Genomic DNA, 12,270 nt, shown 5'->3' with positions numbered 1-12,270 from the left:
ATGTAAAATTCAGTTTCTGTAATCTTGTGAGAAAAAATAGACACATGAAAGTCAAATTTATGTAATGAAGACTCATTATTATAATAAAAAAACCACAAATGTGGTAGATATATTCTACATTTCAAGTCAGAAAGAATAGGTTTCACAACCTACTTCTGATGATTCTTATTTATTTGAACTCAGGTAAGTCGTTGAATTTTCTTGACCTTCAGACAGTGCTTGTCAGATCATTGTGACTACATTGATAGAGGGAGTTCTTTTTTTAATTTTAAATATAATTTTTCACTGGTATCATGTTTTTTTATTGCCATAATTGTAGTCAATGTTTATCCTTTTTCTCCTTCCAGATAGACATAATATAAAATAGAATTTTTTATAAGTTAAAAAAAAGCAAACACAACAGATGCGGAAAAATTTGGAAAATATATGCAATGTGAAACATCTGTGAACCTTCCATTTCCAATAAATGGCAGGTTGAGTGTATTCTCTCATATATTTTCATTAGAGTCATGTTATTCTCTCATATATTTCCATTAGAGTCATGCTTGATCTTATAATTTTGTGACATTCACTTTTAAAATGCATCTATGTGGTTGTTCTTTCTATTTATATTGTTGCAGTTACTGTGTATATATATAACATTGATGTTGCTTACTTTATTTACTATTAGTTCAGATAGATCTTTCTATGATTCTTTGTATTTGGCTCATATGTCATTTCTACAACACAGTAATATACAACTCATATTTTTTTGTCCTCTGTTTTTGAGGAGAACCAATGACATTATGGATTATGTCTTCACTTTTATGTGAATTGGATTTAAATGAGATGCACAAAGTCATCAGCCTCACTCTCTTTTGGAGTCACCAAAGTCTTGTTACAGGACAAAAGCCAAGATGAATGACAATGAACCAGGATAAAGTGGATGACCTTGGTGTATTTATTGCTTGACCAAGCTCTATAAATAGACAATGCTTGCTTTGACTGCCTTCCTGGCTATTAGAACAAATTGTTATCACCTGCCCATTCTGCTGGAGAAATTTTTCATACTCTTAGATAAGACATCCCCCCAACTCATCAATAGATTCAAATGCTATTGCTTACTTTCAACTTGGTTTAGGTCATTTGTTGACAGAGTTTTCAGATATGCAGTCACTGCATATGGTATATGGTTTTGAAGCTATGAGTGAAAGTTGGATGAAAATGGATACCAAAAGAGGAAGAGTGAATTTGAAAATGATGTATGGGTTGATCAGAGAGGACTAGCAAGTTGAGTATAAAATGTACTTATACCATGATTCATTTAAGCATTCCATGATCAATGAGCATTTACTTTGTTTTTCATGCTTTGATATCACTCAGGAAAATTAAGTATAAATATTTTGAAATATATGAAAACTTTGTTCTTATTGATGGCTTCTTTTCTTCCTTCTCTCTTGGGATATGAGACATCTAGTGGAGTTTTTGGTTGACAGGCTATGCATATTTTAGTAATTTTATTTGAATAGTTTCATATGGCTTTTCAAAATGTTTCTTCTACTTTTTATTTGCTTTTTTCTGGTGGTTTTTACTTTTTGTTTTGATTTTTCTTTCTTACATGACTAATATGAAAATATATTTAAAGCAATTATATGTTGGAATCCTTACTAACTGCTAACTAATTAGAGTTGATCTAATCTTACAAGAAGATGTTTTGGGCAGAACCTGAAACAAGGTACTAAGTAGAACTAATTAATACAAGGCTTGTGTTCACACCTTTACTCATTGGAGTTCAATGAGTTCATACCTCCCTTGAAGCTCTTTGGGCCAGAGAGCACTAAAACCCATAATCCCTCTCTCTGGAAGGAGCATAAATAGGCCAATGGGTGAGTCGAGGAAGTCCTTCAGAGTGAAGAAGCTACAAGTCGGGATTTCAGCAGAATTATGCCAGAAGCCCTCTCTTCAAGGCAAGACAGATTCAACTTGGTACTGGCTCTGGAGGCTGAAGGACCAGACCTTTGGATTTGACGACATTCGGAGGGAGCTCTTGGAACCAAGCAGAGAGATAGGCCTCTAAGCTAACCGGGCTATATTGGAGATAATAAAAGATCTGAACTTTGATCACCTGGCTGCGTTTTGAGAAGAAGAAGATCACAACATTTTGGCGCCCAACGTGGGGCTAACAGACCCCTCCCCCCCCCTCAGTGGATTTCAGTGGAAAAGCTCTTATCTTGATTCAAGTGGAAAAGCTCCAATCCTGATTCAAGTGGAAAAGCCTCTGATCCTGATCCAGTGGAAAAGACTCTTCAACCCAGAAATTAGGGTGAGTGCAACAAAGAAATTTTGTTAGAAGAGTTAAAGTAGAATTTCAGCTAAGATGGGACAGATATTTAGAAAACAGCCTGTTTCTGTTCAAGGAAAATGTTTAGAGAGCATTGTCAAAGTTATGGAAAGCCAAGGTTTAATTATAAGTTTACAGCAAATCATTGAACTTTTACAAACTGTAAAGGACATATGTCCTTGTTTCTCTCTTGATAAGGAATTAGATCTAAATGAATGGAAATTGGTTGGAGAGGATCTTTGTCAATTCTATGATAAAAATGGGCCTAACTCAATAATTAATACATATAATGTAATACAATTGGCTATAAGAAGTTATTTAAGTGATAGAATGATGAAAAGGAAAGTACAGGAGGAAGAAGTGCCAACTTTACTAGGTGAAAAGGAGGACGAATCAGATGAGAATGGAGTTAATTACAATTCTGAGTATGATACTTCACAGCAGAAGGAATTAGGTGATTCCACATCTCATGACCCTCCCCCCGCAATTAACCCTTCATGGGTGGAACAAGGGGGAGGGAGAGAGACAGAAACACAGTCAGCTTCTCCTGTAAAGCAGAATTTGACAAGATTAGAAAAAGCATTAATTAAAGCAAAAAATGAAGGAGAAGATATATCTGATTTTATAAATGCATATCCTGTGATTGAAGAGCTCAACTCCTCACGTCAAAAAGAGAGAAAATACACTGCTTTTAATTTGGGAAAAATTAAAGATTTGAAAAAGGGTTGCACTCTTTATGGGGCTACATCATCTTATGTGAAGATGTTACTGGATAATTTGTCTTATGAAATCTTAACCCCGAATGACTGGAAATCCATCGCTAAAACATGTCTAGAACCGGGACAAAATTTATTGTGGCTTTTGGAGTTTCATAAATTATGTAGGATTCAAGCCCAATGCAATAGGCAAACAGGAGCTGTTGTACAAATCACTTTTGACCAACTAGCTGGTGAAGGTCAGTATGCAGAGAGTTCAAAACAGATTTATTATCCCATAACAGTGTATGAGCAAATTTCTAAGACTGCAATAAAAGCTTGGAATTCTCTCCCTGGACAGAAAGATGGAAATAATGCTTTCACAAAAATAGAGCAAGGTCCCAATGAACCTTTTGCAGATTTTATGGGACGTTTACAAACAGCTGTAATAAGAACCATTGGAGATAATGCAGCAACAGAAATAATGACTAGACATTTGGCTAAGGAAAATGCCAATGAGGTTTGCAAAAGAATTATATGGGGGCTAGACAAAGATGCTCCTTTGGAGGAGATCATAAGACGCTGTGCCACAGTGGGCACAAATGCTTATTATGCCCAGACTATGATGAACATGGAAAAACAAGGTCCTTCTTGGCAAAGGAATTCTAGAGAAACTCGTCGATGTTTTCAATGTGGAAAAATTGGACATCTAAGAGCCCAATGTAGATACAGAGATACAATGAGAAGACAGGGTGAGAGAAAACCCAAAACTCCATGTCCAAAATGTAACCGAGGCTTTCACTGGGCCTCTAAATGTATATTGACCCAGAGGAAGGAGAGGCAAGGCCAGCTCCAAAGTATCAATCAAAGGACAGGTGGGGCATGATAGCAGCTGAGGTTACACCCAGAGAGACTTTAGAAATTCAGAACTCTGATGTCATCAACCAACAGAAAAGCAATCAGGATTACAGTTGGGAAGAATACAGGCCTTTTAAGACAACAAGGCAGTATCCAGTGCAAACAGCTCCAATGTAATTACCAGATGATGAGGAGAAATCCCAAATTTGGTAAATAGAAGGGAATTAGGTTAACTGCTTGGGGAAGAGGATCTGCTTATATTTCCACAGATGGAGAAAGAATCAGATAGCTGACAATGAGACTGTTAAAAGAACTTTTTAAAATCCCAGGGATCATTGGATTTCCTAAGACAAGATGAGACTGTTTCAGTTCTTGAAAAACTAGCAAGAATCATTGGATTCCTTAAGATGAAAAATTGTTGATGAGACCTTTTGCAGTACTTCAGAGCTTACAGGAATTATTAGATTCCTGGCACATGAACTAATGGACAATGGATTGCTTATGGACTATTTCTAGGACTTATGGACATGTGTAAATCTTCAGATTGATTCATGTTGTTACATTACTACTAGCCTCTGTTATATTGCTATGTGCTTATGTAAATTATGTATAATGCCTCCCATATTGATGGATTTATGTATACCATGTATATTGGTTACAAAGTTCTGGCCCATATTGATGAATTTATGTGTACCCCTTCAGAAACCCACTAATCTGATTAGATTTACTATTTCCTTTGGTGTTTTCATCTAACAAAAGAAAGGGGGAGATGTTGGAATCCTTACTAACTGCTAACTAATTAGAGTTGATCTAATCTTACAAGAAGATGTTTTGGGCAGAACCTGAAACAAGGTACTAAGTAGAACTAATTAATACAAGGCTTGTGTTCACACCTTTACTCATTGGAGTTCAATGAGTTCATACCTCCCTTGAAGCTCTTTGGGCCAGAGAGCACTAAAACCCATAATCCCTCTCTCTGGAAGGAGCATAAATAGGCCAATGGGCGAGTAGAGGAAGTCCTTCAGAGTGAAGAAGCTACAAGTCGGGATTTCAGCAGAATTATGCCAGAAGCCCTCTCTTCAAGGCAAGACAGATTCAACTTGGTACTGGCTCTGGAGGCTGAAGGACCAGACCTTTGGATTTGATGACATTTGGAGGCAGCTCTTGGAACCAAGCAGAGAGATAGGCCTCTAAGCTAACCGGGCTATATTGGAGATAATAAAAGATCTGAACTTTGATCACCTGGCTGCATTTTGAGAAGAAGAAGATCACAACAATTATACATGTATAATCTATATCCAGTTGCTTGTGCTTTTTAGAAGTGGGAGTTAGGGAGGGAGGGGAAAAAGGAAAATTTAGAACTCAAAGCAAGAAAAAAATGATTGTGCTTTTTAACTGTCTAAATAATAACACATTAGCAAGCCTCTCATAACACAAAAATGAAATATTGTTTTCTATTAATTTTTGTCATGTTTTAAATTTGCACTTTGTTAACTAAGAACTAGGAGTTATATTGATTTTCATTTGTATTAGTATTAAAGATTCACAGTGAAGGAATCAACTCAAATAGAAATATGCAGGCTTCATACTAATTTATTTTCAAATGTATGATTTTTAGTGTTGTGTTTTTTATTTATTTTATTAAATATTTTCAAATTATATTTTAATCCATTTTGATGCGCAATTAGGATTAGTATAGACCATGTCTTCACTAATTTGAAGTATTCTTCACTATATTTTGAAGCATTCTTTCATGTTGTTATGAATATTTTGAATTTTCTTTTTTGAAAATTGTTTCTTAATGAGGTGAATTAGGCCAATTCCAATAGACTTGTAGTACAGAAAGCCTTCTGCATCCAGAGAGAGAGCTATGGTGACTGAATGTGAATTGCAACATAGTATTTCCACCTTTTTTGTTGTTGTTTGCTTGCTTGTTTTTTCATTTTTTTTTATTTGATTTTTTTCTTGTGTAAAATAATTAAATGTTTATGATGATGATTAAATGAAATGTGTTTAGAAAAATGTAGAGGGCTGAAACTCCAAAAGGGTATGCTTGAAACAGACAATGGAGTATTTGTGGCTAATTGCCTATTTGATGTAAGACAATAACTCTATTAGTATATGTTTGGATAAATGGCTCTTTGCATTGTTGGGAGCTGACTGAATGTTTGGTGTTAAGATAATCATAGGCAAGGATTGGAGGGCAGAAAAAGAGGGGCCAGAGAGTCATTTGGCCACAGGATGAGGAGGAGAGAGGTCGGACTGAGGACTCCAGGATGCAGGAGAGATCTTTGGCAAGCCTTGTGGCACTTTGTCTGTCTCTTTCACTTCTCCCACTAAAGACCAAGGACTTTAATTTACCCTAATTGGCTGACCCTGAAGCCCTCCAGGAAGCAGTCTGTACTTTACAGAAAAACTGAATATGTTTAACCTATATTAAATTGTTTACTGTTTAGTGAAGAGGGGAGACAATGAGAGAAATTTGGAACTCAGGGTTTTACATGAGTAAATGTTGAAAACCATCTCTTTAAGTATTTTGAAAAGCAAAATGCTATTATTAATTTAAAAAATCTGTTTCATCATATTCTTTGATAATTTATCAATTGAGTAATGACTTTATGAATTTATATGCATATATTCATAATAAATATTCATTCTATATAAAATTTAACATTATGAATACAATGAATTACATATGTATGTGTGGCTTAAATATCTTGAATATTCTGTGATCAAAATTATTTATTTTCTAACTGCCTACATCTTTTGATTGGTTAAGAATATGTAATCTACCCACAATTATAAGAAGTATGCAACTTCCTTCTCTTCTCTTTTTATTGTATGATATTTAATTTTAAGGTGATTTATCCTCTTGAAATGCATTTTTGAAAAGAGTATAATATATTATAGTAAGCCTAATTTCTGCCAGACTGCTTTCTAGTTTTCCCAACAAATTTACTTTCAATAAATTAAAAATATTTTCTAAGTAATATATGTCTTTCATTTAATAAAAGAGTAGATTATTGAATTCTATCTTATCTAGGGTATGCCATGGAACCAGCTATTTTTTTCACACACAGCAAATTATTGTGATGAATGTTGAATAAATACTGCTAAAGTCTGGAGATGCAATGTCCCCTTTATCTCCATTTTTTCCACTATTTCTCTTGACATTTTAGATATCTTGTTTCTCTAAATGAACTTTGTTATTATTTCACTAAGTTCTACATAGTATCCACTTGGTAATTTATTTGGTAAAGCATTGAATAAATTAACTGTCTCAATATAATCATTTTAAAATGTTGGCATAGTCAAGGCATAGTGATGAGCACTGAATATTGATCCAGCTATTTTATTTTTTTTAATTCTTTTTCTTAAAACTTTCTATTTTCAAAACATATGCATGGATAATTTTTCAACATTGACCCTTACCTAGCCTTGTGTTTCAGATTTTCCCTGCCTCCCCCCCCCATCCTCTCTCCTAGAGGCAAGCAATCAAATATATGTTATACATGTTAAAATTTGTTAAATTCAATGTTTAAACATATTTATATAATTTTCTTGCTGCACAAGAAAAATCAGATAAAAAAGAAAAGTAAATGAGTAAGAAAACAAAATGCAAATGAACAACAACAAAAAGAGTGAGAATGTTATGTTGTGATCCACATTCAGTTCCCTCTCTTTGGGTGTAGATGGCTCTCCTCATGACAAGATCATTGGAACTGGATTAGATCATCTCATTATTGGAAAGAGTCATATTCATCAGAATTGATTGTCACAAAATGTTAATGTAGTCATGTATAATGATCTCCTGGTTCTGCTCGTTTCACTTAGCATCAATTCATGTAATAATTTAGGCCTCTCTGAGATAACCAGCCTGATAATTTCTTATAGAAAATTAATATTCCATATTTTATTCAGCCACTGTCCAATTGAAGGACATCCAGTTTCTTGTCATTATGAAAAGAGCTGCCATAAATATTTTTGCACATGTGGGTTCTTTTCCCTTCTTTAAGATCTCTTTGAGATATAGGTCAAATAAAAATACTGCAGGATCAAAGGGTATGAACAGTTTAACAAGTTATTGAGCATAGTTCCAAACTGCTCTCCAGAATGGCTGAATTCATTCACAGTTCCACCAATAATGTATTAGGGTCCCAGTTTTCCCATATTACCGCTAACATTTATTATTATCTTTTCCTGTGATCTTAGCCAATTTAAGAAGTGTATAGTGGTATTTCAGAGTTGTCTTAATTTGCATTTCTCTGATCAATAGTGATTTTGAGCATCTTTTCAGAAGACTAGAAATGGTTTTAATTTCTTCATCTGAAATTCCTGTTTATATCCTTTGACAATCTATCAACTAGAGAGTGGCATGAATTCTTATAAATTTGAGTCAATTCTTTATATATTTTAGAAATGAGGCTGTTATCAGAACCCTTAAATATAAAAAAAAAGTTTTCTCAATTTATTGCTTCCCTTCTGATTTTGTCTTCATTAGTTTTGTTTTTACCCCCCCCCCAAAAAAAAAACAAACCTTTTTAACTTAATATAATCAAAATTATCTATTTGGCATTCAGTTATGAGTACCAGTTCTTCTTTGGACACAAATCCCTTCCTTCTCCAAAAATCTGATAGGTAAATTGTCCTGTGTTCTTCTAATTTGCTTATAATATCCCTCTTTATATATAAATCATCAATGAATTTTGACTTTATCTTTGTATGTGGTGTTAGGTATGGGTCAATGCCTAATTTCTTTCATACTAGTTTCCAATTTTCCCAGCAGGTTTTGTCAAATAAGTTCCTATCTCCAAACTGGGGTCATTTACTTTGTCAAATGCTGGATTGCTAAAGTTATTGATTATTTTGTCCTGTGATCCTAACCTATACCATTGATCAACTTTCTTAGCAAGGACCAAATGGTTTGATGACTTCTACTTTCAAATATAGTTTTAGGTCTGGCACAGTTAGGCCACCTTTGTTAGCATTTTTTTTTATTAATTCCCTTGAAATTCTTGACCATTTCTTCTTCCATATTAATTTTGTTATTATTTTTTTCTAAGTCTGTAAAATAATTTCTTGTGAGTTTGATTGGTATGGCACTAAATAAGTAGAATAATTTAGATAATATTATCATTTTTATTATATTCACTTGGCCTACCCATGAGCACTTGATATTTTTCCAACTGATTAGATCTGATTATATTTGTGTGGAAAGTGTTCCGTAGTTGTGTTCTTATAGTTCCTGACTTTCTTTTGGCAGATAGATTCCCCAATATTTTATACTATCAACAGTCATTATAAATGGAATTTCCCTTTGTATTTCACACTATGGACTTTGTCAATAATGCATAAAAATGCTGATGATTTATGTGGATTTATTTTGAATCCTGCAATTTTTATAAAGTTGTGAATTATTTTAGTAGTTTTTTAGTTGCGTTATTGATATAGTCTGTTTTTGTACTTATTCTAATTTCTGGGTCATAGATGTAGGTTCTTAGCCTCAAGTTCAGACACCAAAATGTAGTGTTCTTTGTTGTTTTCATTTTTGAGACTAACAGCTTGATCTTCTTTCCTTTATCTAAGCAAATTAACTAAATGTTTATCTATTTCATTGCTTTTTTTCATAAAAGCAAATCTTAGTTTTATTTATTAATTCAATAGTTTTCTTATTTTCAATTTTATTAAACTCCCTTTTTATTTTCACATTATGAAATTTGGTATTTAATTGAGGGTTTTTAATTAGTTACTTTTATAGCTTTTTTAGCTGTAAGCCCAATTCATTGAACTTCTCTTTATCTTTTGCAAATAAGCTTCTAGAGATTTAAATCTTCTCCATTTAACTGCTTTGGTTTCACCTAACAAATTTTGATATGTTGTCTCATTATTGTCATTCTCTTGGATGAAATTATTGATTGTGTCTATGATTTATTGTTTCATACATTCATTTTTTAGGATTGGATTATTTGATTTTTATTGCATTATGCTCTGAAAAAAATGCATTTACTATGTCTGCCTTTCTGCATTTGATTTTGAGGGTTTTGTTCTCTAATACACGATCAATTTTTGTATAGGTTCCATGAACTGCTGACAAAAAATATACTTTCTATCTCCATTCAATTTTCTCCAATGATTTATCATACCTATGTTTTCTAGCATTCTGTTTATCTCTATAACTTCCTTTCATTTATTTTGTGATTTGATTTTTCTAGTTCTCAGAGAACCAGGTTGAGATCCCTCACTAGTATACTTTTGCTATCTATTTTTTCTTGCATTTCTCTTAACTTCTCCTCTAGAAATTTGGATGCTATACCATTTGGTGCATAATGTTTAGTACTGATATTATTAATTGGTATTATCAATATGTTTAGTATTGATATTATCTTTGGTACCCTTTAGTAAAATATAATTTCCTTCTTTATCTCTTTTAAAAAGATCTATCTTTGCTTTTACTTGATCTGAGATCAGGATTGCTACCCCTCCTTTTTTTTTTTTTAAATAACTTTTTATTGACAGAACCCATGCCAGGGTAATTTTTTACAACATTATCCCTTGCACTCGCTTCTGTTCCGATTTTTCCCCTCCCTCCCTCCACCCCTTCCTGCAGATGGCAAGCAGTCCCATACATGTTAAATAGGTTACAGTATATCCTAGATACAATATATGTATGCAGAACCAAACAGTTCTCTTGTTGCACAGGGAGAATTGGATTCAGAAGATATAAATAACCTGGGAAGGAAAAACAAAAATGCAAGCAGTATAATTATATTCATTTCCCAGTGTTCTTTCTTTGGGTGTAGCTGCTTCTGTCCATCATTGATCAATTGAAACTGAGTTAGATCTCTTTGTCAAAGAAATCCACTTCCATCAGAATACATCCTCATACAGTATTGTAGTTGAGGTATATAATGAACTCCTGGTTCTGCTCATTTTACTTAGCATCAGTTCATATAAGTCTCACAAGTCCTCTCTGTATTCATCCTGCTAGTCATTTCTTACAGAACAATAATATTCCATAACATTCATATACCACAATTTACTCAACCATTCTCCAATTGATGGGCATCCATTCATTTTCCAGATTCTAGCTACTACAAACAAGGCTGCCACAAACATTTTGGCACATAGAGGTCCCTTTCCCTTCTTTAGTATCTCTTTGTGGCATAAGCCCAGTAGAAACACTGCTGGATCCAAAGGTATGCACAGTTTGATAACTTTTTGATCATAGTTCCAAATTTCTCTCCAGAATGGCTGGATGTGTTCACAATTCCACCAACAGTGTATCAGTGTCCCTGTTTTCCCACACCCCCTCCAACATTCTGCATTATCTTTCCCTGTCATTCTAGCCAATCTGACAGGTGTGTAGTGGTATCTCAGAGTGATCTTAATTTGCATTTCTCTGATTAATAATGATTTGGAGCATATTTTCATATGTCTATAAATAGTTTTAATTTCTTTGTCTGAGAATTGTCTGTTCATATCCTTTGACCATTTATCAATTGGAGAATGGCTTGATTTCTTATAAATTAGAGTCAATTCTCTATATATTTTGGAAATGAGGCCTTTATCAAAACCTTTGACTGTAAAAGTTTTCCCAGTTTATTGTTTCCCTTCTAATCTTGTCTGCATTAGTTTTGTTTGTACAAAAACTTTTTAATTTGTATATCACTCTGTTTTAAATACATTTCTTGTAAACAACAAATTGTAAGATTCTGGCTTTTAATCCAGTCTTCTATCTGCTTCCCTTTTATGGGAAAATTCATCCCATTCACATTCAAAATTAAAATAAATAGTTCTTTATTTCCTGCCATTTTATTTATTTTAATTAATGCTTTTCTCTTTTCCTTCTCCCTTACCTGCTCCCCAGTATTTTGCTTCTGATGACCACCTCCCTCAAATAGCCCTCCTCTTTGGAGCCCCTCCCCCTTTTTCACACCTTTCTCTACTACTTCTATTTTCTCTTCTATTACCTTATCCTTTCTTTTCCCCTTTCCACTGCCACTTCTCTATAAAATGAGACAAGTTTCTCTGTGAAACCAAATATCTCTGATATTCTCTCTTTGAGCCAAATCTGATGAAAGTAAGATTCCCACAACACTTATCTCCCTCCCTTCTTTCCCTCAATTATAATAGGTTTTCTTTGCCTTGTGAGATGCAATTTCCCTTAACCTCTTTTTTTCAGTATGATTCCTTTTCTACCTCTAGTTTCTTTTTCATATTATTATAACAAAATCAAATTATACTGCACTCTCTAACTCTGCCTGTAGCAGAAATATAGTTCTAAAGATTCTTTTGAGTTCTATGCTTGGAGATCAAATTTTTTTGTTCTGTTCTGTTCTTTTCATTAGAAATAGGTGAAATTCACTTATATCATTGAATGTCTATCTTCTTCTCTGA

Source organism: Antechinus flavipes, chromosome 1, assembly GCF_016432865.1.
Source record: "Antechinus flavipes isolate AdamAnt ecotype Samford, QLD, Australia chromosome 1, AdamAnt_v2, whole genome shotgun sequence".
Classification (NCBI taxonomy): domain Eukaryota; kingdom Metazoa; phylum Chordata; class Mammalia; order Dasyuromorphia; family Dasyuridae; genus Antechinus; species Antechinus flavipes.
Note: the sequence above shows the minus strand (reverse complement) of the source record.